This window comes from Eubalaena glacialis, chromosome 18, assembly GCF_028564815.1.
Source record: "Eubalaena glacialis isolate mEubGla1 chromosome 18, mEubGla1.1.hap2.+ XY, whole genome shotgun sequence".
Taxonomy (NCBI): domain Eukaryota; kingdom Metazoa; phylum Chordata; class Mammalia; order Artiodactyla; family Balaenidae; genus Eubalaena; species Eubalaena glacialis.
The window spans coordinates 1,457,693-1,479,817 of NC_083733.1; positions in this window are offsets into that span (position 1 = coordinate 1,457,693).

The window sequence follows — 22,125 nt, forward strand, 5'->3', positions numbered from 1 at the left end:
TCCGGAGGGGAGGGACAGTCTCAAGGCAGTGAGTGCTCTTGGTGGTGGGGGCCATATGGTGGGACGGACAGATGGCCTCCTGGAACCGACATCGGGGTTCCAACCCCTACCCCTTGCTGGGTGTGTGACCTCGGACGAGTCCCTGCAGCCTCAGAGCCTCAAGTGGGAATTATAGTGTCTTAATATTACCTGCCCGGAGGGGTACAGTGAGAGGAACACCAATCACCTGGGCAAAATCCTAGCACGGTGCCTGGCACGTGGTACATGGAATGGCACAGGATCCCAGTAACCCAAATGTGCAACTTATATAACATTACGTATATACTTACACACAATTAAATATTCAGTGTGATACACTGTATACAACACTATATAATATAGTGTTATACATGTAACAATATATCATGTACAATAACCTGTGTACCTATGTGTCGTCTATGTGTCTACCCACCCACCTCCAGAGCTTCCTAACTGGCTGGCTGTAGTCACAGAGAAACTTCCTCCTTTCCGAAACTTCCTGAGGACCTGCCTGCAGAGTTTGTCCCAGGTAGAGGGGTCCCAGGGCTGATCCAGTCCTGTGGGGACCGCCTGAGCCAGCCTGAGGCTGCCCGGGCCGAGGTGCCATCCAGGGGAGTAGGGAGGGGCTGGGCGGGAGCAGGTGCAAGGCAGGCCGAGAGGTTTGGGTGCCTGGGGTGGACACGGCTGTCCGTGAGGACGGAGACCCCATGGAAACCACGACGCTGGGAGTCCCCGAGCCCTGAGTCCCCGAGGACACCGTGAGTCTCCTTCACTCACCCACTGGAACCTGCATGTCCCCTGGCCTCCGGGGCCATGAACCCACCAGGCACAGCCGGGCTCCAGGACACGCCAGGCATGACCCGAGGGAGCTGGGATGGGAGCGCGACCCCCTCCCCCCGCCCCCAGGCTGCCCTGACTGCACGCAGCAACGCTCCCCTTCGCCCCCCACACCCGGCCTTCGAAGATGAGCCCAGAAGAATGTGAAATGGCTCTCTGGTTACTTTTACAGACGACACATTGAGATGCTCGCTAGATAAAACACATCACGAAAGTTCATGCCACCTGCTTCTTTTCCTCGGGCAGCCACCAGAAAATCAGAAGCGGTCCCTGTGGCTTGCACCCCATTTCCCTCGATGGCACTGCTTTCTTGAGGTCCCATCGCTGCTCTACACTTCGGGGCCTGACAACCTCTCCTGAAGGCACATGCCCGAGACGCCTGGTTGCCAGATGGCGTCCACTCCACCTTCTGGGGGAACAATGTCCGCTGCCGCACACCGGGCCTGGCCCGTGGCTGGCAAAGCCCCTGCAGACCGATTGCCGGCCATACAGGTCTGCACCCCTGTGCCAGGAGGCACAGCTGTGCCGCGGGGCGAGTGGGGAGACTGAGGGCCCAGGAGGGGACACACTGAGGACCCCAGCCTGGCTGACCCTTCCCGAGACCCTCGTCCTGCCCGACACGACGGGGTCCCCTGGGCCCTGCGGGGCTCAGCTCACAGCCACCTGAACACCAGCCTCAAGCTCTTGCTCAACAGGTCCCGGGCAACACGGCACAGGAGGCTTCGGGCCTGCACACACAGATTCAGCACCTACGAACAGCAGGCAGGCCCTTCCGGAGCCTCTGAGGCTTTAATTATTCCCCAGGCACCAGCCCGGCATAAACACAGCCTAGACATCCAAGAAAAGCACGCTGCCGGCACGGGGAGCCTTTCTCAGAGCTAGACGCAGCCTGGGCACTGGCCTGCCGGTGAGCTTGTTCAGATAACAATGGGATTCGGGGGCCCTGAGCTGACCCTGGAGCGGGCACGCTCCCGCTCGCCAGGAGCGACCACCCCGGCCAGGCCTGGAGGGCCGCCGGCTGCCTTTCTTCCGCTGGGAGGGCACTCCGGGGTGGGGAGCAGGAATGCATGTGGGCTGGTCCGAGTTTAGAATGTATTTATAGACGGCTGCCAGCCGAGTGGTACCCTCGAGGTCAGCTTCCTGCCAGGCCCTGTGTGGCCAGATGTTTACTGAGATTGCAGAGACCGACCCACCCACGCACGCCCGGATTCATTCCACATCCATGCTCAGAGGCCGCTCCATGCTGGGGCCTGGCCAGACTCCGGGAGCTCAGAGAGGAGCTGGCACCGGGTGCCAGCACACCAGGGACTTGAGACATGGAACCATTGTGCGCAGGGCAGAATTAAGAAGGAGCAACGGAGGGGAGGGGACTCATGCTCCCTTGGAAGGGAAGCCTTCTCAGAGGAAAGGCAGGGCAATGTTAGAGGTGGGTTTTGAAGGATGAATAGAAGTTTTCCATACATCCCAAAGAGAGAAAAATAGCATGTGTAAGGATATGGTGGTGAGCAAGGAAGTGGTGTGCGTGGGCACAGCTGCTGTCCAGCGTACCTAGAACATGGCATCTAGGGACAAAAAGATAAGGGCTTAAGAGGGTCTTGAACTTCAACGTGGGTAAAGCCTTAAAGTCACCAGGGGAGCTTATGAAGATGCAGACCCCAGGCCCTCCTCTAGCAGTTCTGATTCAGCAGACCTCGGTGAGACGGGAGTCTGCTCAAGGGTCACAAACCCCACCTTGAGAGACTGAGGCCCAGAGAAGGAAGTGCAGTCTGGAGAGGCTTCCTGGAGGAAGCAGGTGAGAAGGGTGAGGAGGGCTTGGATGGGGGAGGGGCCCTGTGCTAGGGGTGGGTGTCAGGGGTTCCACAGCTGAAGGGCACCTGGAGACCAGCATTGCACGGCGGCCACGACCACACGCCGGACCTCAAGAACCTAAACTGCCTCACTGATTTTGTATTGATCCCATGTTGGAGTGACGGCCTTTTGGACATATTGTATTAATATAATTAATTTCACCCATTTCTTTTCTTGTTTTTAAATGTAGTTTCTAGAGCATTTAAACTTACCTGTGTAGTCTGGTTATATCGTATTATATGTGTACATGCAATACTCATGACACAATGTCATGCACGCACACAACACTCACATATGTGCACACAGGCACACACGTGTGCATACCCACACGCATACAAGTGCACTCACATGTACCCACACGCGTGACACACTCGTGTGCATGCTCACCCAACACGTGCACACCCCACAATACACACAGGCACACGCTCACAGACACGCCCCCACACATGCACACCCCTGCCCCGACGGCTGCACACAGCCACAAGCTGCGACGAGGGCAGGCCCCGGTCTCGGGCTCCCTCGATCTGAAGGCAGCCCCGCACGGCAGGGGCGCAGGCAGCGAAGCTCTGGCCTCTCATGGGTTCTACAGGCCAGGAGGTGGGCCGGATGCGCTGGCGGCCTGACCTGCCCCTTGGCCGGGCCCAGGCCCTCGGGGTCCTGATGCCGGGGCCTGGCCCTTCCCTCTGTGCCTCAGCTCCCCCGCCTGTAAAACGGCACCAGTGGGCCCGCTTCCCGGGGGACGGGGACCCGGCACTGGCCGCCGCCCCGGCACCTGCCAAGTGCCCACCTTCCCATCGTGGTGCAGACCAGCCCGACAACTGAGTGGCGGTGTGACTGCTGGAGGGGGGCCCCGCACCCTGCAGCCCTGGCCGGGGCCCCACGAGGGCGTCCCCCTCCCCGCGGCCTCTCTCGCGTCGGTCCCCGGGCCCCTGGGACAAAGAAGGCTGCGGTAAGAACCAGGGCGGGTTCGCATCCCCGCTCTGACTCTGAGCTGTGTGAGGGAGGCGGCCGCTTCACCTCGCCTTTTTCTCCCCAAGGCGGGGGCTGGCCGGGCCCGTGCTGCCTCCCGGCCTCCCCTGGTCCTGCTCTCCTCTTTCTAGGATCGGCCCCTGGAACACCTTCTTCCTCACGGCCTCCCCTGATCCCGCCCAGACGCCCCCTTCACACCCTTCCTGGAGTCGCTGCCCCCAGGAGGACTGAGGGGGTGGCCCGGTCACAGCGGCCCAGGCCTGGAGCACAGCCTGGCCCGGGCAGTCCCGCGCAGATGACTGATTGCTAGACGCAGGCACGAAGCACAGAGGGAGCCCAGCACGCAGCAGTGTCGCGCTGCGGCCGCTGGGGAGGACCCCACCTCTTCCCAGTCTCCGCGTGTCACAGCTAAGGAAAAGCCAGCCTGCTGGGTCGGGGCACTGAGCCCCAGCGCCTCGCCCCCTGTGCTGTGCCCAAGCGTGACGTGCCGGGCGAGAGCCAGACTGGGCGTGCCCGGGGCAGGGCACGACCCTGGACGGAGCTGGAGGGCACACCTGGCCGCAGCCCTCGACCCCTCTGACTGCTCTCTGCTGGGTGGGCTTTGGGCAAGTGTTGTAACCTCTCTGGGGTGAGAACCGCGGACCCTGCTAGTTACTGGGCTTGTCTTTTCTGATCGTGTGCTCTGGAACCACGGAAATCATCACGGAACAGGTTAGGGGGCCCACTTTGGGACGGACCTGAGCTAACACTCCATAGGTCACCTGACCTCAGCAAGCGATGTTGGGATCTCCTGGGAATAGTGTCCGTTCAGAGCCAGTGTCCCTGAGTGATGTGCTTGGTCCCTCTCGGAGGGCACAGTCACCCTGGGAAGAAACCTCTCGGGAAGGCTGGGGGAAGGGCAAGCAACCATACATTTTTAGCAGAGCAGTGGGGTCTGGCCTCAAGGGGACCTGGCCTCCCTTTCATTTAGGGGAGATGCCTCTGGGAAGGGCAGGGGCCAGAGGACAGAGCCTCCTGCAAGACTGTCCTTAAAGACATGGTCTCGGGGTCATGACAGCCACTCTTTGCCTCCGTCTCCCCTTTGCGTCCAGGCAGAGGTTGAATCCGGGCCCCTCTTCCTGGCAAGTGACCCCAAGCCAGCGCCTCTGCCTCCCTGCCCCAGTTTCCTTGTCCACAGAAACTGGGTAAGGTCCCCATCCCCTTACCCACTAGCGGGAACGGGAAACGGTGCAGCTGGAGTGCGGAACGGTCCGGCGGCTCCTGGACAGGTTAGAGTGACCACGTGACTCCACGCATGTCTACCCACGAGAAACGAAAACACACGTCCACACAAACGCCTGTGCACGCACGTTCACAGCAGACTCATCCACGCAGCTCGAGGGTGAAAGTGCCCAAGGGTCCATCGCGGATGATGGATACACACAGTGTGGTCGTCCACACGCTGGAATACTATTCAGCCTTAAAAAGGAACAAAGTTTCAATCCCGGCTGCAATGTAGATGAACCCGGCGAACGCCACGCCAAGTGAAGAGAGTCATGGAAAGAAAAACACTGTGGTTTCGCTCATGTGAAACGTCCAGAATGGGCAAATCCATAGAGAAAGAAAGTAGCTTAGCGGTTGCCAAGGCTGGGGGAGGGGCAGGAGTGCCTGCCAGTGGGTACCAGGTTTCTTTCTGGGGTAATGAGAATGCTCTAGAACACGACGGTGGTGACGGTTGCACAACCTTGTGAACACACTAAAAACCGCTGGCGGCGTGTACACTTTAAACGGGTGACTTTTATGATACATGAACTATATATATATTTTTAAAAACAAGGTTCCTGCTGAGTAGGGCTGATGTAGGACACGAGACGCCCACCAGCCCGCAGCACCGCAGCCTCCGCCAATGGGGCCACCTCCTCCAGTACCAGGACCTGGTCCTGGCTCCCTCGCCCCGTCCAGCCACGGCCGTGGCAATTCCCCACTGACCACCCCCTGGCCCCGCCCCTAGCCAGGAACCCAGCGAGACCCTGTTCTGCAGCGTCCCCAGAGGGCAGCGCCCGGCCGGCCACATGCGGGGCCCGGAGAAGCAGTCCCCGTTTACACACGGCCACCTTGGCCCGGCCACCCCGGAGGAATTCAGAAAATGCAATGGTCACATTCTGCAGGGCGGCGGGCCGGGCCTTCGGAAAGACTCAAGGGCCGCTCATGAATGTGGATTCTGTTTAGCTGCTGGCTGGGACACAGGCCTGCGAGCAGCCCAGAGTCAGGACAGAGGCTGTTAGCAGACAGCCGGCTGCTGGCTCCCGCCTGCCTGCCCGCTAGGGGGCTGAAGACGGCGGAGGAGGCTCTGCTCCCGGGGCCCTGTCCCACCTGCTCTCACCTGTGTGGTCCCTCGCTCCTCCCTCCTCCACGAGCTGCTGACTCTGGGTACAGGTGGGTGGCCAAGCCCAGGCCAGGCAGCTGCCTGACAGCACCTTGAAGGCCACCTCCCCTGGCCCTCTCTGTGATGCAAACTGGGCCCCCCAGGGGGCCACTGTCTAGTCACAGCCTCTGGGGAGGCTGAGCGGGCCTTGACCCAGGGCTCTGAGTTCCCCCCAAACCCATTTTTCACTCGAGTGACCCCCACCCCTACGTGGGAGGGTGAGAGCTGTGGGTGTGAGGACCCCTCTGGGGGAGGCAAGGACAGCTGTACTGCCAGCTCCTGGGCGGCGGGCCGTGGTGCCCTCTTGCTTCTAGCGCTGGGTGATGGGGAAGACGGGGCGCGGAGGGGGCCTGGGACGACGGTGTCGGGATGTGGCAGGTAAGCCCCCAGGGTCCCCCAGGCTAGCCTCGCATTCTAACCTCCATCCTCAGGCTCTCCCCACGGTCATAAAGGGAGCTTATATTTGGAACTGTCCTTCAAAAAGCCAGCTTTATTTAGACAAGGATGTAATTCTAAGAGACCACTTCAATCCTCACAAGAACTGGGGTGCGTAATGAGCAGGAAACCTATAGTTTGACACCGGGGTCACGGCCCCCAAAGTCCTGCCAGGGCAGTCACCGATCTCACTTTCTGCCCACCGGGAGCCAGGCCGGGCGACCGCAGGCCGGCCGTGCGCAGGGGCGGGGCCGCGGGCGCGAAAGACCATCTGGAGGCAGGAACTCGCAGTGCAGGCCACAGCCAGGCCCGGCCCCCGCCTGCCACCCTGCCTCCTACCCTTCCCCAAGTTGGCCTGGCAGACCCAGTCCAAGGGGGCATCTGCAGGAGTGACGTGAACCCATAAGAAGGCTTAGGGGCCGAAGCGCTGGATAGCACCCGAGGAGGAAGGAGGGAATCCCAAGTCAGACATGACAGAGGCCTCAGCCCTGCTGGAGGGCAGCTTCCAGGGTGCACGCGCGACGGCACTGTGTACGCAGTCCTCACGAGCAAAGAAAGCAGCCCGTGCAGGGCATACACGGCTACAGTGGGGCCGCCACTCACGCTTCCAGGACCTTTGGGTGTGTAGGACAAGGCACCCCCGGGATGGACGCAGCCTGGGTGTGCGGAGGGAGGCCTGCTGAGCAGAGAACAGGCTCGGCGCCCCTGTGCACCGAACAACCTGCCCAACCATACAGGCTTCCTTTTCTTTCCACCCAGGGAAATGGTGGGGCTGAGTGACGTACAAGATTGCAATCAGTCCCTGAGGACAGCGTCCGCCACCCCAGCCATGGCCACCAGGTGAAAGGTGAGGATAAACTAGCCCCAGGCAATTGCAAGGATGTCTCACAGAGCTCACCCTGCCCCCACCCTCCTCCCTCCACCAGGCTCAGTTCAGCCCCCGATTCCATCAGAGAATGAGGTTGGCAATAGAATCCTGAAAGTCCCCCCAGCCAGGGGTGCTGAGTGCACGGCACGGCTTGGCGGGGACAGAGCTCTGAGCACGGCATCATCTTCCTGTTCATGGGGGACAGGCTAGCGGGGGATGGGCAGGCCCACAGGTGATGGCAGGTGGGGTGCCAGAAGGACTGCGGGCGGAACAGAGGAAGGGGTGTCCTGATGGGGAAGGTCGGACGGTGGAGATGGGGGACAGAACACCAGATGTCCAGGCCGCGAGGTGGGAAGCAGGAGCCAGCATCCTGGATGCTGAATGGACCAGGAGGGCTGTCCAGGAGAGGACGGGTTGGACCGTGGCTGTCTTTGAATGCTGGGCTCCAGCTCTAGCTCTGTCTGCAGCGGGCAGGAGAGTGGGCTGGTCATGCACTTTCCCGGCTCTCTTCCCCACCACGTATCTACAATGAACCAAAGCCAAGGTGGGCAGGCCAGCCGGGGTGGGCTGGGGAGGCGGGCCCACCGGGACCCAGGCTGCGTCCTGCCTTGGCTGCACGACGGTTCCCTACAACCTCCCTCTGTCCTGGACTTGCAGCTGGCACCTCGCACCCTTTCAAGTATTTTGCATCTTCCACACCTCTCCCACAGACCCCTCGGAGTCTCCGTGACCCCGAGGGCAGTAACCACGCAGCATCTGCCCACTCGGCATGCTTGCCTGTGCCCCGGCGCTCTGTCCCTCCGCCTGTCCCATGATGCCCTGAGAAGTCCCCCACTGTCCTGGTGACTTGCCCACACAGCCCGTGGACAGCTGTTTCTGGAGCCTGCGCTCTTGATCTGCACTGCCTTCCCCCTCACTCTCAGCCCCTCCTTGTGGATGAGGAAGCAGAGGGTAACTGAATTCTTACAGTCAAAACCAACAGGGATGGGGTGGGGCTTGGCTCGGAAGTCTCAGGGCTCTGGAGGACGCAGAAGTGTGAGCCGATGCCCAGGAGCACATGTGTCTTTGGCACCATCAACGGTTGCAAGGTTCCAGAAGAAAGGAGGTGAGGGCAGGTCTCTGTTTCCCGGCCACCCTGGTGCTCACAAATGTGAAGCCAGGTGGAGACCCGCTGACCTTCTCCCAGGGAGGGAGGCAGGAAGGTGCCTGGCCTGGAAGTTAAGTTGGAAAAGGCGCAGGCCCTGAGAAGAGGAGGCTAACGGGGGACATAATCTCTCTATTAACATTCTGCAGAGGCAACCGCGTGTGAGAGTTAACCCAAGTGCGCTGCCCCCGGATGACAGGACTGGAGCTGACAGAAACCACAGGTAGGAGGCTTTCTGCTCTACTTGCAGCGGAGCTTTCTTGGAACCCTTCGGCGGATTTCAGGGGTGGGACCTGGCTGCTGGGACAGGAGTGAGTTCCCCGTCGCCGGGGGTATTCAAGCAGAGTCGGTGACCCAGAGGCAGGGTCTGGTGGAGACCGAAGCCCGGATGAGGGGGTTGAAGTTCATGACCTCTAAGTTCCCTCTGACCCTGAAATCCTGGGACTTGCTGCTTCCACACTGCCCGGGGTGGCAGCCAGCCAGGGGTTCAGGTGCGGGGCCACACATCCTTCACCAGGCTGAGACGCTGTGCTTCCCAGGCTGAGACGCTGTACGGGCCACGGTCCCCCTCGAGATGGCCTGGCCTTCCTATTTTCTTCAAACAGGATTCCCCCCTTCCTCCTCACAGGGAGGCTCCTGGCAGGCTCTGCCCCGTGGTTCCGGACCTGCCAGGCCGGGCACAAGGTACACGAGGGCATGCCCTCCCAGGCCACTTTCTCAGAGGTGGCCCTGGCTGTCCTTCCTTAAACTGTAACTCCGCCCCCCCCCCCACCAGCTCCCTGTCTGATACTGTCCCCAGCATTTTGCCTGTTACCTTGCCTGTTATCAGGAAGGCAGTGGTCTTTGCTGGGTCAGGGGATGCCTGGGACATTGTGGGACACTGAGAGGGCTCAATGCACATTTCCTCAACCAAGAGGCAGACGTGGAGTCCACCTGATGGAATGGAGAGGGGATATCAGCCACTGCTGCTCACTAGCTGTGCTGCGCTGGCCCAGTTACCTAACCTCTCTGGCCCTCAGTTTCTTCATCTAGAATATGGGGCACCACCTAGCTCATGATATGAGGATCAACGCAGTAACACGTGGCACAGTCCCTACACAGCAAATAGTGTCCGCTCAAGCACCAATCCGGAAAGGGTTAAAAGCCTCAGCAGCTGCCACGGCGCAGGAGCCCCCCACCGCCGCCGCTGCACCCAGAGGCCTGTCCCTCCGACCCCGTTGCCCTCACCCCACCCCCGGGCGGACGGTGCAGGGGCAGGGTCTGGTGGCCGCGGGAAGTCCCCGCGAGCCCGGCTGGCCTTCCCTTCCGGCCGCCGCCGTGCGGCGCCGCGTCCCCACGGGTCCCTCTGGCCCGGTTCCCTCGGCGCGCCAAGCCAGCCAGGGGCGCGGGCCGGGTTGGGGCGCCGCGTGGCCTCCCCCCGCAGGAGCACAGCGGCGCGGAGCCGCCCGGTCGGAAAGACCCCACCCCGCTCCGCGCGCTGCCTCCGCCGCAGTGTCCGGGTGCCACGGGGCCAGCACGCCCGGGGGCGACCCAGAGGAGGCAGCGGCCCGGCTCGGGGACCAACTGCTGCGATCCGAAATGAATGGCCGGCCCACGGCCGCTCGCGCCCCCCTCCCGGCCCCCGCTCCCCGCAGTCCGGCCCGGCGGCTCCCAGCTCCCCGGAACCCACCGCTCGGCGGCCACTTGGGCTGCACTTTGCAAAGTGTCCCGCGGAGCTGGCCCAAGCTCTGTCAAGGGCGCCGGACAGGGCTGAGGCCAGGCGGCACGGCCGCGGCCCCCGCCGAGCCCCCGGCGCGCCCTGGCGTCTGCGGCGCTGCACGTCCCGGGCCGGGAGCGAGGTCGGGGCAGCCGGGCCGCGGAGCAGCGAGGGCCGGGAGGGTCCGTCCGGCCCCGCCGGGGCGCGCCACCGAGGGCGCGGGGACGCGGCGGGGAGCGGGCAGCCAGGTGACCCCGGGGTCCAAGCCCCGAGTCCCTCCGGAGCCGCCCGAGCTAGTGCCGCTGCCCGGGAGCCGCGGGCGGCGCGGGGCGCGGCGCGTCCACACTCACCTCCCACTCCGAGGGCCCCGCGCCGCTCGCCGCGCTGGCGGATGCGAACGAGCTCCCAGAACGGCAGCGGCGGCTGCCGGCGCCCGGCCCGCGCGCAGCGCTCTGCGGCGCGGAGGCGCAGTCCTCATCCCTGACCGCAGGCCCGCCCGGGCCGCGCAGCGCTCTGCCCCTCCGGGGCGGGGTGGGGAAAGGAGGAAAGCAACCTCCACCCGCTTCCCAGGTCGGGCCGCGCGGGCCAAGTCCTCTCCAAACAAGCTCCCGCCAGCCGGCTGGGTGCTCCGGAGGGCCGCGGGGTCTGCCCCCAGGCAACCGCGGCGGCTTCAGTTACAAACTTTGCTCCCCCCCCGCCCCCCCCCCCGCTATTTTTAAGCACCGCTCTTCCTAGGTATTTGTTTCAGGGGGATCCACCCTAGTGATGGGGGTCCTGATGGGAAAGGTACATAAGCCAGCAAACCCTGCCCACGCCCCCTGCCAGCCCACCCCAAAACTGGCAGGGCTTGCTGCTGCTCGGAGGCAAAGGCTGGATTTAGCACGACTTCCCAAACTGGTGGCGTGAGTGTACCCATGTGGTTTCCAATCGCTCCCCTATCTCCATCCCCGCCGGGCCTCCTCTCCAGCCCTCACCTGGTACCTGCCCGGTAAACATTTCCCCCTGTGCCTCTGGCAGGGAGGATGAGTGGTGGTGGTGGGGGGGGGCAGTGACACCACTGTCACTTTGCACCTGCTTCGGGAACTTCAGCTGGAGGTCTCTCCACGCCTCGAAGGTGGGAGTTGATGGTCCCTAAAATCATAGTGCCTTGGCTCTGGGCACCCCCATCCAGCCTCTGGCCTGTCCCAGACTGGAACACAGATGGTGGGGAGCTGGAACCATGCAGGTCCCTAGAGCCGGAGGGACCCTAACAGGTCAGCTGCTCAGTGGTTCATTCACAAATGAGGACATCCAGGCCCAGAGAAGGCAAGGGATCTGCCCAAAGCCACACAGCCCAGTGTGCGTGACACAGGCTATCCTGGGGCAAGCAGGAGGGAGAGGCTGTTCCCTGGTGTGGACATGTGGGTCCTTCAAGGTCAGGGGCCAGCCCTCACGGGAGGCGTCCACCAACAGATGCAGCCCCTCCCCACTTTAGACAAACCAAGGCACAGGCTTACGGCACTTCTGAGAAGTGAAATTGAGGGGAATTCTTCACTTTACAGAAAGGCATCCTTTCAGAACTAGTCGTTTGAACCACGTTCCCCCTGAGAGTATTTCCAGCACTGCTCCGACTACAAAGTTCAAGTTTCACACCCTCTTAGGAACACCTTTATTATGTAAAGCAAGGTATAGGTAACACAGGGCCTTTGGCCCAGAATCCTGCACACAGGTGTGGAAGTGAGTGAATGGGTCGCCCGGTCCGCCTGTGGCCTATGGTTTTACATCAGTGGTCGAGTGCTGAGCTCTGCACGTACAATTCATAACCAGCTAAAACACACGGCGAATCAAAGCTGATTTTCCTATGGCTGCTCATTACAGCGTCTGAGGAGGTTCCAGAAATTCCTGCCAGTTCTCTTGAAAACTTGAATTGAGCAAGGGGCTAGGGGCTCAGAGGCCCCGCCTCCTGGCCCTGCTGGCGCTCAGGGGCTCTGAGCCTCAGCTCACATTTCCGTGGCATCATTCTGGGCCTCAGGGTCCTGGGATCGCCCTCTCCATGGAAAGCGGCACAGGAAGGGGCTAAGAAACCCCCTCCAGTTAATCGGTATTTCAATCAGTTGGTTTCCTAAAGTTTCTAATGCCGGGGGTCCCCTGGCTCAGACAAAGTTCCCAGAAGGTATTTCCTTCCTGATCCTTCCTAATGGGTCTATTCTTGTTTCTAAGAAAGGCCACAGTTTCAGAGCTCACCCGTGTGTGTGTGTGTGTGTGTGTGTCCAGCGTGGTACACCCGCGCACCCCTCGTGTGAGAAGCTCTCTCTCTCACGAGTGTGCCGAAGCAACAGAGACCCTCGCTCTGTGCCGCCGCTGTGACCGCAGTCCTAAGAGCTGATGCACAGGTGCTGCACGAGTGAATGAATCTGACTACCCTAGGAGGTAGCCTACTACCCTCCCCATCTCACAGGGGAGCTTAGAACACGCCCAAGGCCACGCGGCACGCCTCTCCTGCTCCAGGGCCACCATCCCACACAGCTGGGAGCCCAGCCCTCCAGGTTGGCGACTCTGGACAGCCCCCAAGCCCCCGCCCCAATCCTCCAAGCGCACCTGCTTGGGCGTGAAATGCAGCGCTTCTCAGTCGGGGGGCTGCTATGACAACCATCAGGCAGACACCAGAGATGTTACTGAACCTCCTGCGCAGCTCAGGTTGGCCCCAAAACGAAGGATTACTGGGTAGTACCGAGGGTGAAAACCCTGGGGCCAGCGGCTTCCAGGCGGTCGGTGATCTAGGCCTCTGGGTCCCAGAGCGTTCTCTTCCTCCTCAATTCCCCCTCAGCTGGACGTGGAGCTGCAGCCCCCTGCCCAGGAAGAGCTGCCCGACAGGACACCCCCGTGGGGCTCTGTGGAGGGGGCGTGGCCGGCAGGGTCTCCTCCATGGGAGGCCCAGCTTCTGCCTTGAGAAGCGGCAGAGCTGGAAGGTTCCTAGCTGTACTACGCCTCCACTCTCCAAGAGGAGACAGCCTCGCAGGGGTGCTGACCCGACTTGCCCAAAGTCACAGACACGGAGCCCGGCTCTCCCACTGCCCGTCTGTCCCCTCGCTGCCTGCCACTGGCCACCCCCAAGGGGCAGAGGCTCCCTGGGCCCCCCGCGTGTGCTGGGAGAGCCAGTCAGCTCCTGAGTCATCCCCTAACTTCTGCCTGATGTCAAAATGAAACCGCGGACCCAAAGCCAGAGCAGGGGCGGGAGGAGTGAAACCTCCAGCAAATTCCAGGGGTTAGTGTCACATGGCCGTTCCAGCTTGACACTGACGGTGCCTGGCATGTGGACACCCATCCGTCCAGGCAGCCTCCCACCTCGAAAGTGATGCCCACCCCTGCCCTGAGGGTGGGTCCTCTCCAGTGGGGTCCCCAAGGACGAGACCCTCGTCCCTGGGAGATGAGACCTCAGACCTCGGACCAGGCCTGTGGCTGTGACATGCCGGGTCGGGTGTTTCAACCCTCCTGGAGTTTTCCCAGCAAGTGTCACCTGCCATCTTGGGCTCCTTAGCCCCCTTTGCTGGATGGGGAGACTGAAGCTGGAGGAAGCAGGGGGCCCACCTAAGGACGCAGGAGTTCGTGGTAGAGCCTGTCCCATCGCTGACTGCCTCTGCCTGTCGCTGGCCTCCTGGCCGAGTCCAGGGTGAGGGCATGGCGGCAGGCGGCTGCCTGAGCCCTGGGAGCCCGCTGCCAGCCTCACAGAGATGCCTTCTGGGCGCCCCTCACTTCTTCAGGGGTCCTGCTGGTTAATGGGGGAGTGTGGATTTGGTGGCTCTTGGGCCCCGTCCCATGAAGAGCCTCTTCAGCACGGACGCAGCAAACATCGACGTATATGGAACCCAAGACCTGCCCAGGAAGGTGTGCCCTGTGCGCCGTCCCTGTGGGCTCCAAGGAACCCACGTTAGGGACATGATGTTGGCAGAATTTGCCAAATAGTCCATGAACTCAGAGAGGCTGGCACAGGCAGGCCTGGCCTCTGTGCCCTGCTGCGCCCTGCCAGCTGTGTGTCCTTGCGCAAGTCAGCAACCTCTCTGAGTTTCTGCCTCCTGGTCTGGGAGGTGGCAACAGTGATGCCCACCACTCAGGGAGGATTCGAGAGGCTGGGAGGGCAAAGCAGGACCCGTGGGGTGGCGGGGCAGCCCCAGCTCCTGCAGACAGTGGCCGGGGGTCGCTGAGCTGTTGGACATAGTAGCGGTGTCCAAGGGAGGAGGAGCAAGTGGTCCCAGGACATGAGGGACCCTGATGACCCCTCTGGCCCTTCAGGCACCCGGGGGCAGGGCCTACCTACAAGTCTCCTTCCTGACATCAGGGAAAAAAAAATCCAGGGTCTAGGGGACATTAAGGAAAGTACAAAATGGAAATGAATCAGTCTTTATCTATAAAGCATGGCGTGAGCTTTACTGCCCGAGTGCAGCTCAGGTCCCCAACAGGCATGCGTAAAAGCTGCTTTGATGAGCTGTCTGGGGCCTTTGCGGGGTCTGCTGTGATGGGGGTGGGTCCCCCAGGGAAGGCTGGGGGGGGGGAGGGAGGGGGAGGGTGGGAGGCCTGAGCGGTGGCCGCGTGGGTGGGGCCAGAGCAGAGGCAGCCGCTTTCCAAGGAGACATTCCAGACTGACGGTGGCGTGACTCAGACACCCGCCTGGAGCGCGATTGTTTCTGCCTGTCTTCCTGTCTTCCCAGTGGCCCCGTTTGTGAGCAAAGAGAGGGAGAGGAGAGGGTGCTCTTCCCGAGGAGGGTGTCACACGCAGACACAGGCACACCCTCCCGCCACATGCCACGCACAGCCCCGCGCTCTCCCACGTGGGGGCTGCACGCCCCTGGGCCCGGTGGGGGTCCAGCCCAGGCCGAGGGACCCAGGACTCGGCGGAGGGTTGGGCCTGCAGGACTTCCCGAGGCAGACTCTCCCCGGGCCTGACAGCTCTCCTAATCCCCTCCTCGCAGCACCAGCCCCACCGCCTTCAGAAAGACCTCCGTGCCCTGCCCACCGGCTCAGGACTCCCATCTTTCCCGGGCTCCTCCCAGCAGGGCAGCAGGCAGCTGGTGGCCCAGGTCCAAACCCCAACCCCGCCATCTGCCAGCCACGTGGCCCGAGCCTCAGTTTCCCCATCCGCCGCCGTAAGTCCGACTCATTCATGGAGGTGCTGGGCCCCGCAGGCGGCTCTTCAGCACCCGGCATTCTCAGCCGGAGCATCCTGAATTCAGCCTCTCGCAGGCCTTCAATACGGGAATCCTTCTAATGAAAAGAAAACAGAGGTGGCGGAGACCAGCCGGCCGGCCGAGGTAACCCAAGCCAGCGGCCTGGGCATGAATGGGCCCTTTCATGAGGCGGCCACAGAACGAGGGCCTGGGGTGGAGATCACCGCGTTCGGCCCAAGGAATGGCAGTGCCCGGGGCAGGCCCGGGGCAGGAAGGAGACGGACAGTGGCCTGCAGCCTGGCCTCGGGGCCTCGGGGCCTCCGGGCCCAGCCTCCTCCCCTTCCCCGTCCTGGACGCCCCCCTGACACCCAGCCTGGCTGCAGGAAAGGAGCCAGCCGTCCCCCGTCCAAATGCCACTGTCCTTGTTTTTCTCCTGTAATTATGTCTCCGAGGGCTAACTACAAATTTACATTTTGCTCAGGTCGGTCATTTATCTGGAGCCTGCGAGGAAGGCCCCGGCTGTAAAAGGCGCATTCATGTGTGTTTTTGTGTTGCTCGGGGTGACCGGCCACGGCGCGCGGACACAACTGGCCCTTTTAGCCGGGGCGGCTGTAGGAGCAGCGGCGCCCTCACCGCCTGGCCTGTGTAAACGCCTCCATGCCACTGGCCATGAATGACTTCAGTGTACAGAGGTTTTCTTTTTCCATACCTGGCCACCAAAACGTCCAACATTCTTCTAGAAAAAATGTGGCAAGGTCCCTGGGATCGTTTTCTCTCCAAATGGCTGATCCATCCCAGTCTGGCCCCGACACAAGCCAGCTCTTCTTCCACTTAATGACGTGAAAGAAAAATCGTGCTTCCGTTTTTGCCACCTGCTGTGATGGCCCCAACCATAGTTCCCTCTGACTTCCTGGGGGCGAAGGTCAGCGATGAGGCATTCCTCCTGGGTCTTTGAAGAGACATGGCGGGCTGGCGTGGGCCAGCCTGCAGGGGCAGGTGGCCCCTGTCTGGGTGCAGAGCCGGCTGGTCTGGGACCAGCCCAGGGAGCGGGTCCCTCTCTGGACGCCAGTGGATGTTCAGGCGGCCCTGGGCCTGGGCACAGGCCGTCCCTGATGTCCCCGTGTGTCCCTGCCGGGCACGGCCAGGATGCTGCCTCTCCTCCCCGGGGGCCATGCCTGTCATGGACGCCTCCTCAGGGGAGAACACTGAGGCCAGGATAAGAGGGAACACGCTGGGTAGGTGGGTGGGTGACCCGACTTCAGCTCGGTGTGACCGTGTGTCCGAGTGTGTGTGCACACATGCACATGCGATTGTGTGTACGTGTGTATAGGCATGTGTTGGGGAGGTGTGTTCCTGAGTGTGGGTAGGTATGTGTTTACACAGATGTGAGGGGCGTGTGCATGAGAGTGCACGTGCGTATGTGAATGTGCATGTGTATCCACGACTATGCATGAATACATGTGTGTCAGCGTGTGTATGTGCGTGTGCATGCTTGAGTGCGTGTGCGAGTGTGTACACGTTTATGTGAGAGTGTATGTATATTCAAGAGAGTATGTGTACACGTGTGTCTGTGTATATGTGCACATGTGTACACGTTTATGTGAGAGTGTATGTATATTCAAGAGAGTATGTGTACACATGTGTCTGTGTATATGTGCACACGTGTACACGTTTATGTGAGAGTGCATGTATATTCAAGAGAGTATGTGTACACGTGTGTCTGTGTATATGTGCACATGTGTACACGTTTACGTGAGAGTGCATGTATATTCAAGAGAGTATGTGTACACGTGTGTCTGTCTATATGTGCACGTGTGTGCATGCCCACGTGTGTGAGTGTGTGTGCGCTCACACCTTCTCTTCTGGAACTCAGGATCCCTGAACCAGAGGCCGGGCCTGCTCCCCCGCTTGCCACCCCCCACCCCCCGTGCCTGCAGCAGGGCCGACGCCCAGGAACACTCGTATCTGCGGAGAAGTGAACCAGCAAAGTGCGTACTGTGAGTGTGTCCCCGACGGCTCCTCTCGCGGCTGACCCCGCGAGGATTTCCTCCGCTCACCCATCTCGCTGGGACCGCGCCCACGCCAGTGAGGGTCCAGAGGTGCTGAGCGGCAGCAGTGCGGGGTCCAGGTCACACCCAGGCCCGCCTCTTCCTTCCACCCTGTCCTCGGCTTCCCTGCCCCGTCCCCGTGGCTGCGTGCGAGCACTAGTGGACGGTACCTCGCATGGCCGCCATCAGTGACTTTCCTGCCTGACTTACTTCCCCATCATGCTCCCCCGTTTCCCACAGTGGTCGTGACTAACAGCTCGTGGTCAGGACAGCCCGACAGCGATCCCCCCGCTCCCTTCTTCCCAGGACCTGCCCCCAGTCTCCCAGCCGGAGCCCCACCTCCAGCCCCTCCGTCAGCAGCGGGAGCCCAGCACGTGAGTGTGGGGACGTGCGGAGCCCAGGGCCCCGGCCCTGCAGACACCTTTCACAATGGCCAGGGAAGATCAGTTCAGCTCCCGCATCGCCCGGCCCTCTCTGCCTGTCCAGGCCTCGGTCACCAGGGTCCACCCGGGACACACCTCCACGAAGGGCTGGACCCTCCCTGGCTGCCTGCCGAGCACAGTGGCTTGAGCAGGGGGCTTTGTGGGCAACACGTGGGCCCGAGCACGGGGCGGGCAGTGGAGAGTCCTTCTCGAGTGGACCCTCGGTAGCCCAGGCCCCACCCTGACGCCCAGGCTGCACACTGGGGGGCAGGAAGCACGGTCCTGCGGCTGCGGCCTGACTCCAAAGAGGCCTCGCGTCCACAGGCTCCTCACACCCCCAGGTCCCCCCGGTTCCGAGCCTCGGACCCCAGCATGACCACTACTCCTTGCCCACAGCTCTCCGCCACGTCCTGCCCGCCGGCCTCCAGCTGGTCCCGCTCCCCGCGCCTCCCCCTGTGGTGCCAGCCTGCGGAGAGCGCAGAAGGCTTACCTGGGACTCCATCCCCAGGGCACCCCCTTCCTCAGGAGGACCTGGAGGGGCTACGGAGCCTCCTGGGGGCAAAGAAAACCGCGGGAGTGCGGCCTCGCTCTGGCCTCCTCTGTCATCGCGGGGAGAACCTGGCCCCCCGCCCCCGAGCTGTGCTGTCTGCATCGAGGCCACAGGCGGTGGTTTGTGTTCACATGAAATAAAAGTAGGAATTCACTTGCCAGCTGTGCTCGCCCCATTCCCAGTGCTCAGCGGCCACATGTGGCCGAGGAGCTGGGCCGGACAGCGGGACAGCACGCCCACCATCGCAGGAAGAACCATGGGACCTGCTGGGCAGAAGGTGTGCACGTGGCGGGCCCGACAGGCGTTAGGAAGATCCGAGCAGCGCATCCTAGTCAGCGGCCCCGTTTCCTCTTCCCACTGTATCTTGTAGAATCAGCAAAAAACCAGTCACGCACCTACCAAACCCTGTGCTTCACCAAACGAAGCCACCGCCTCCCCTTTGGGCCCCATCCCTTCCGACGGCATCAGATGGAAAGGGCAGGAGCAGGGCCAGCCCAGCACCCAGGGTGACGTCACCAATCAACCGGGTGCCCCTCCCCCCAGTCCTTCTCAACCTCCCAGGCAGCCTTTCCACGGAGGGGCGTGGGTATTGGACACCTGCTCACACCTGGGCCGAGGCTGTCACCCGGCCAAGGCCCTCGAAGACCTGACTTGGGCGAGCAGATCACCTGACTGCTGCCTGCGTGGTCCTGGTACCCTGCGCACGCGAGGCTGGTGGGAATGCAGTGGTTCCTGCCCTCCGGGGCGGTCACTGCCAGGCGTTGACTCAGATACACAGGATGTTCACGTGTCGTGCAGGCTCTGGAACACACGGGGCACCGTGCCTGGCTCACCCTGCACGCGGTGATCCTGCGCAACTCCCCGGGCTCGAGTGCAGCCGCTCCCACTCAGCGGCACCCCAGGCCCGGCACAGCCCCACATGGTGTTTGCTACCGAGAGTCTAGCTGTTCAGGGTTGCAAAGGTGGGTTAGTGTCAGTAATGGAACAACTCATTGCAAAAACATCCAGGACATCATGGGGGGGGGCGGTTCTTTCTAAAACATGGACTCCGTCGCGTCACGCCCCTGCTCACAGGCCGCTCATGGCTCCCTAGTGCCTGTAGGACAACATGTACTCTCAGTTGTAGACTCAAGGCCTTTTGCCGCCAGGGCCAAGCGCATCCCGGTCTCAGTGCCTTCCCTCCTCTCTGCCTTTCCCACCCCAACTCAGGCCACACTGAGCTGCTACACGTCACCCTAAACACCCCTGCGTCTCCCCCACCTCACTCTGCATTTCCTCACCTCCTGCCAACTTTGCCAGCCCAGCAAACTCTTATTCATCCTCCAAGACCCACACAAGAAGTCCCCTCCTCTATGAAGCCTTCTCGTAGACCCTTAGATTGTGGCACGCATACACCACACTGTGCATCGGTCTCCCCTTTGGGCCTTATTCATGTTCGCACACCTCACACCTCAGCTCCATACGTCCACAGTGGTCTAATTCTGTCCTTTCATTCTTCGCCACACAGTCGTCCCTCAGCCTGGGATGCTCTCTTCTCTGTCACTTGAAGCCCCTTCTCTCTTTTAAACCTGTTCAGGATGTACCCCACCCTCTCCAGGGAGCCATCTGTGCTTAACACAGCGTGACCATGTGACATGGGCAATTGTACAGAGCATCCGAGGATGGCAGTGCCAGAAAGACTCTTGGGGATGGTCTGGTCCAGCCTCTTCATTTTACAGGTGAAGAAACAGAGGCCCAGAGAGGGAGAGACAGCTGGGGCCCGGCTGGGGAGGGAACAGCTCTCCCGAGGCTTCATGCTCTGCACTGAGCCCAGAGGAGCCCCCTGCATGGCCTCTCCCCAACCCCCAGGCAGGGCTGCAAGGCTGACAGGCCCTGTCCTGCTCTGCTCACTCTCCAGGCGTCTTTGCTTCATTTTACTGCCCCCAGACCGCCTTACACATGCCCAGCGCCACAGTGCGACACCTCCACGATCTGTGCACCAGGCAAACTGTGACTGTGGGCAGTGGAGGAGGGCAGCCCTGCCGCTCACCAGCTGTGGGACTTCAGACACCTGCCATTTACTGAGCCCCAGATTTCTCCTTCGAAAATGGGGTTAACACATATTGGTTGTCAGGATGATTCAAGGAAATGACGTTTGTAAAGTGCTTAAGAAAGAGCCTGACACAGAGCCACTGGACTGCCGCCATCGTTGTGATGTGATGATGGTGGTGATGATGGTGATGATGGTGATGATGGTGATGATGATGGTGATGATGGTGATGATGGTGATGATGATGGTGATGATGATGGTGATGATGGTATGATGGTGATGATGATGGTGGTGATGATGGTGATGATGGTGGTGATGATGGTGATGATGGTGATGATGGTGATCATGGTGATGATGATGGTGGTGATGATGGTGGTGATGGTGATGATGGTGATGATGAAGGTGATGGTGATGGTGGTGGTGGTGGTGATCATGGTGATGATGATGATGGTGGTGATGATGGTGGTGATGGTGATGATGGTGATGATGAAGGTGATGGTGATGGTGGTGGTGGTGGTGATCATGGTGATGATGATGATGGTGGTGATGATGGTGGTGATGGTGATGATGGTGATGATGAAGGTGATGGTGATGGTGGTGGTGGTGGGATGATGGTGATGATGGTGGTGGTGATGGTGATAATGGTAATGATGGTGGTGGTGATGATGGTGATGATGATGGTGGTGATGGTGGTGATGATGGTGATGATGGTGATGATGGTGATGATGATGGTGGTGATGATGGTGATCATGGTGATGATGATGGTGGTGATGATGAAGGTGGTGATGGTGATGATGGTGATGATGAAGGTGATGGTGATGGTGGTGGTGGTGGTGGTGATGATGATGGTGGTGGTGATGATGATGGTGGTGATGATGGTGATCATGGTGATGGTGATGATGGTGATGATGATGATCATGGTGATGATGATGGTGGTGATGATGAAGGTGATGGTGGTGGTGATGGTGATCATGGTGATGATGATGGTGGTGATGATGAAGGTGGTGGTGGTGGTGGTGATGATGGTGATGATGGTGGTGATGATGGTGATGATGGTGATGATGGTGATCATGGTGATGATGATGGTGGTGATGATGGTGGTGATGGTGATGATGGTGATGATGAAGGTGATGGTGATGGTGGTGGTGGTGGTGATCATGGTGATGATGATGATGGTGGTGATGATGGTGGTGATGGTGATGATGGTGATGATGAAGGTGATGGTGATGGTGGTGGTGGTGGGATGATGGTGATGATGGTGGTGGTGATGATGGTGATGATGGTGATGGTGATGGTGGTGGTGGTGGTGATGATGGTGGTGATGGTGGTGGTGGTGGGATGATGGTGATGATGATGATGATGATGGTGATGATGATGGTAATGATGGTGATGGTAGTGGTGGTGATGATGATGATGGTGGTGGTGATGGTGATAATGGTAATGATGGTGATGGTGGTGGTGATGGTGGTGATGATGATGGTGGTGATGGTGATGATGGTGATGATGAAGGTGATGGTGATGGTGGTGGTGATGGTGATGGTGATAATGGTAATGATGGTGATGGTAGTGGTGGTGATGATGGTGGTGGTGGGATGATGGTGATGATGATGGTGGTGGTGATGGTGATGGTGATAATGGTAATGATGGTGATGGTGGTGGTGGTGATGATGATGGTGGTGGTGATGGTGGTGATGCTGGTGGTGGTGGGATGATGGT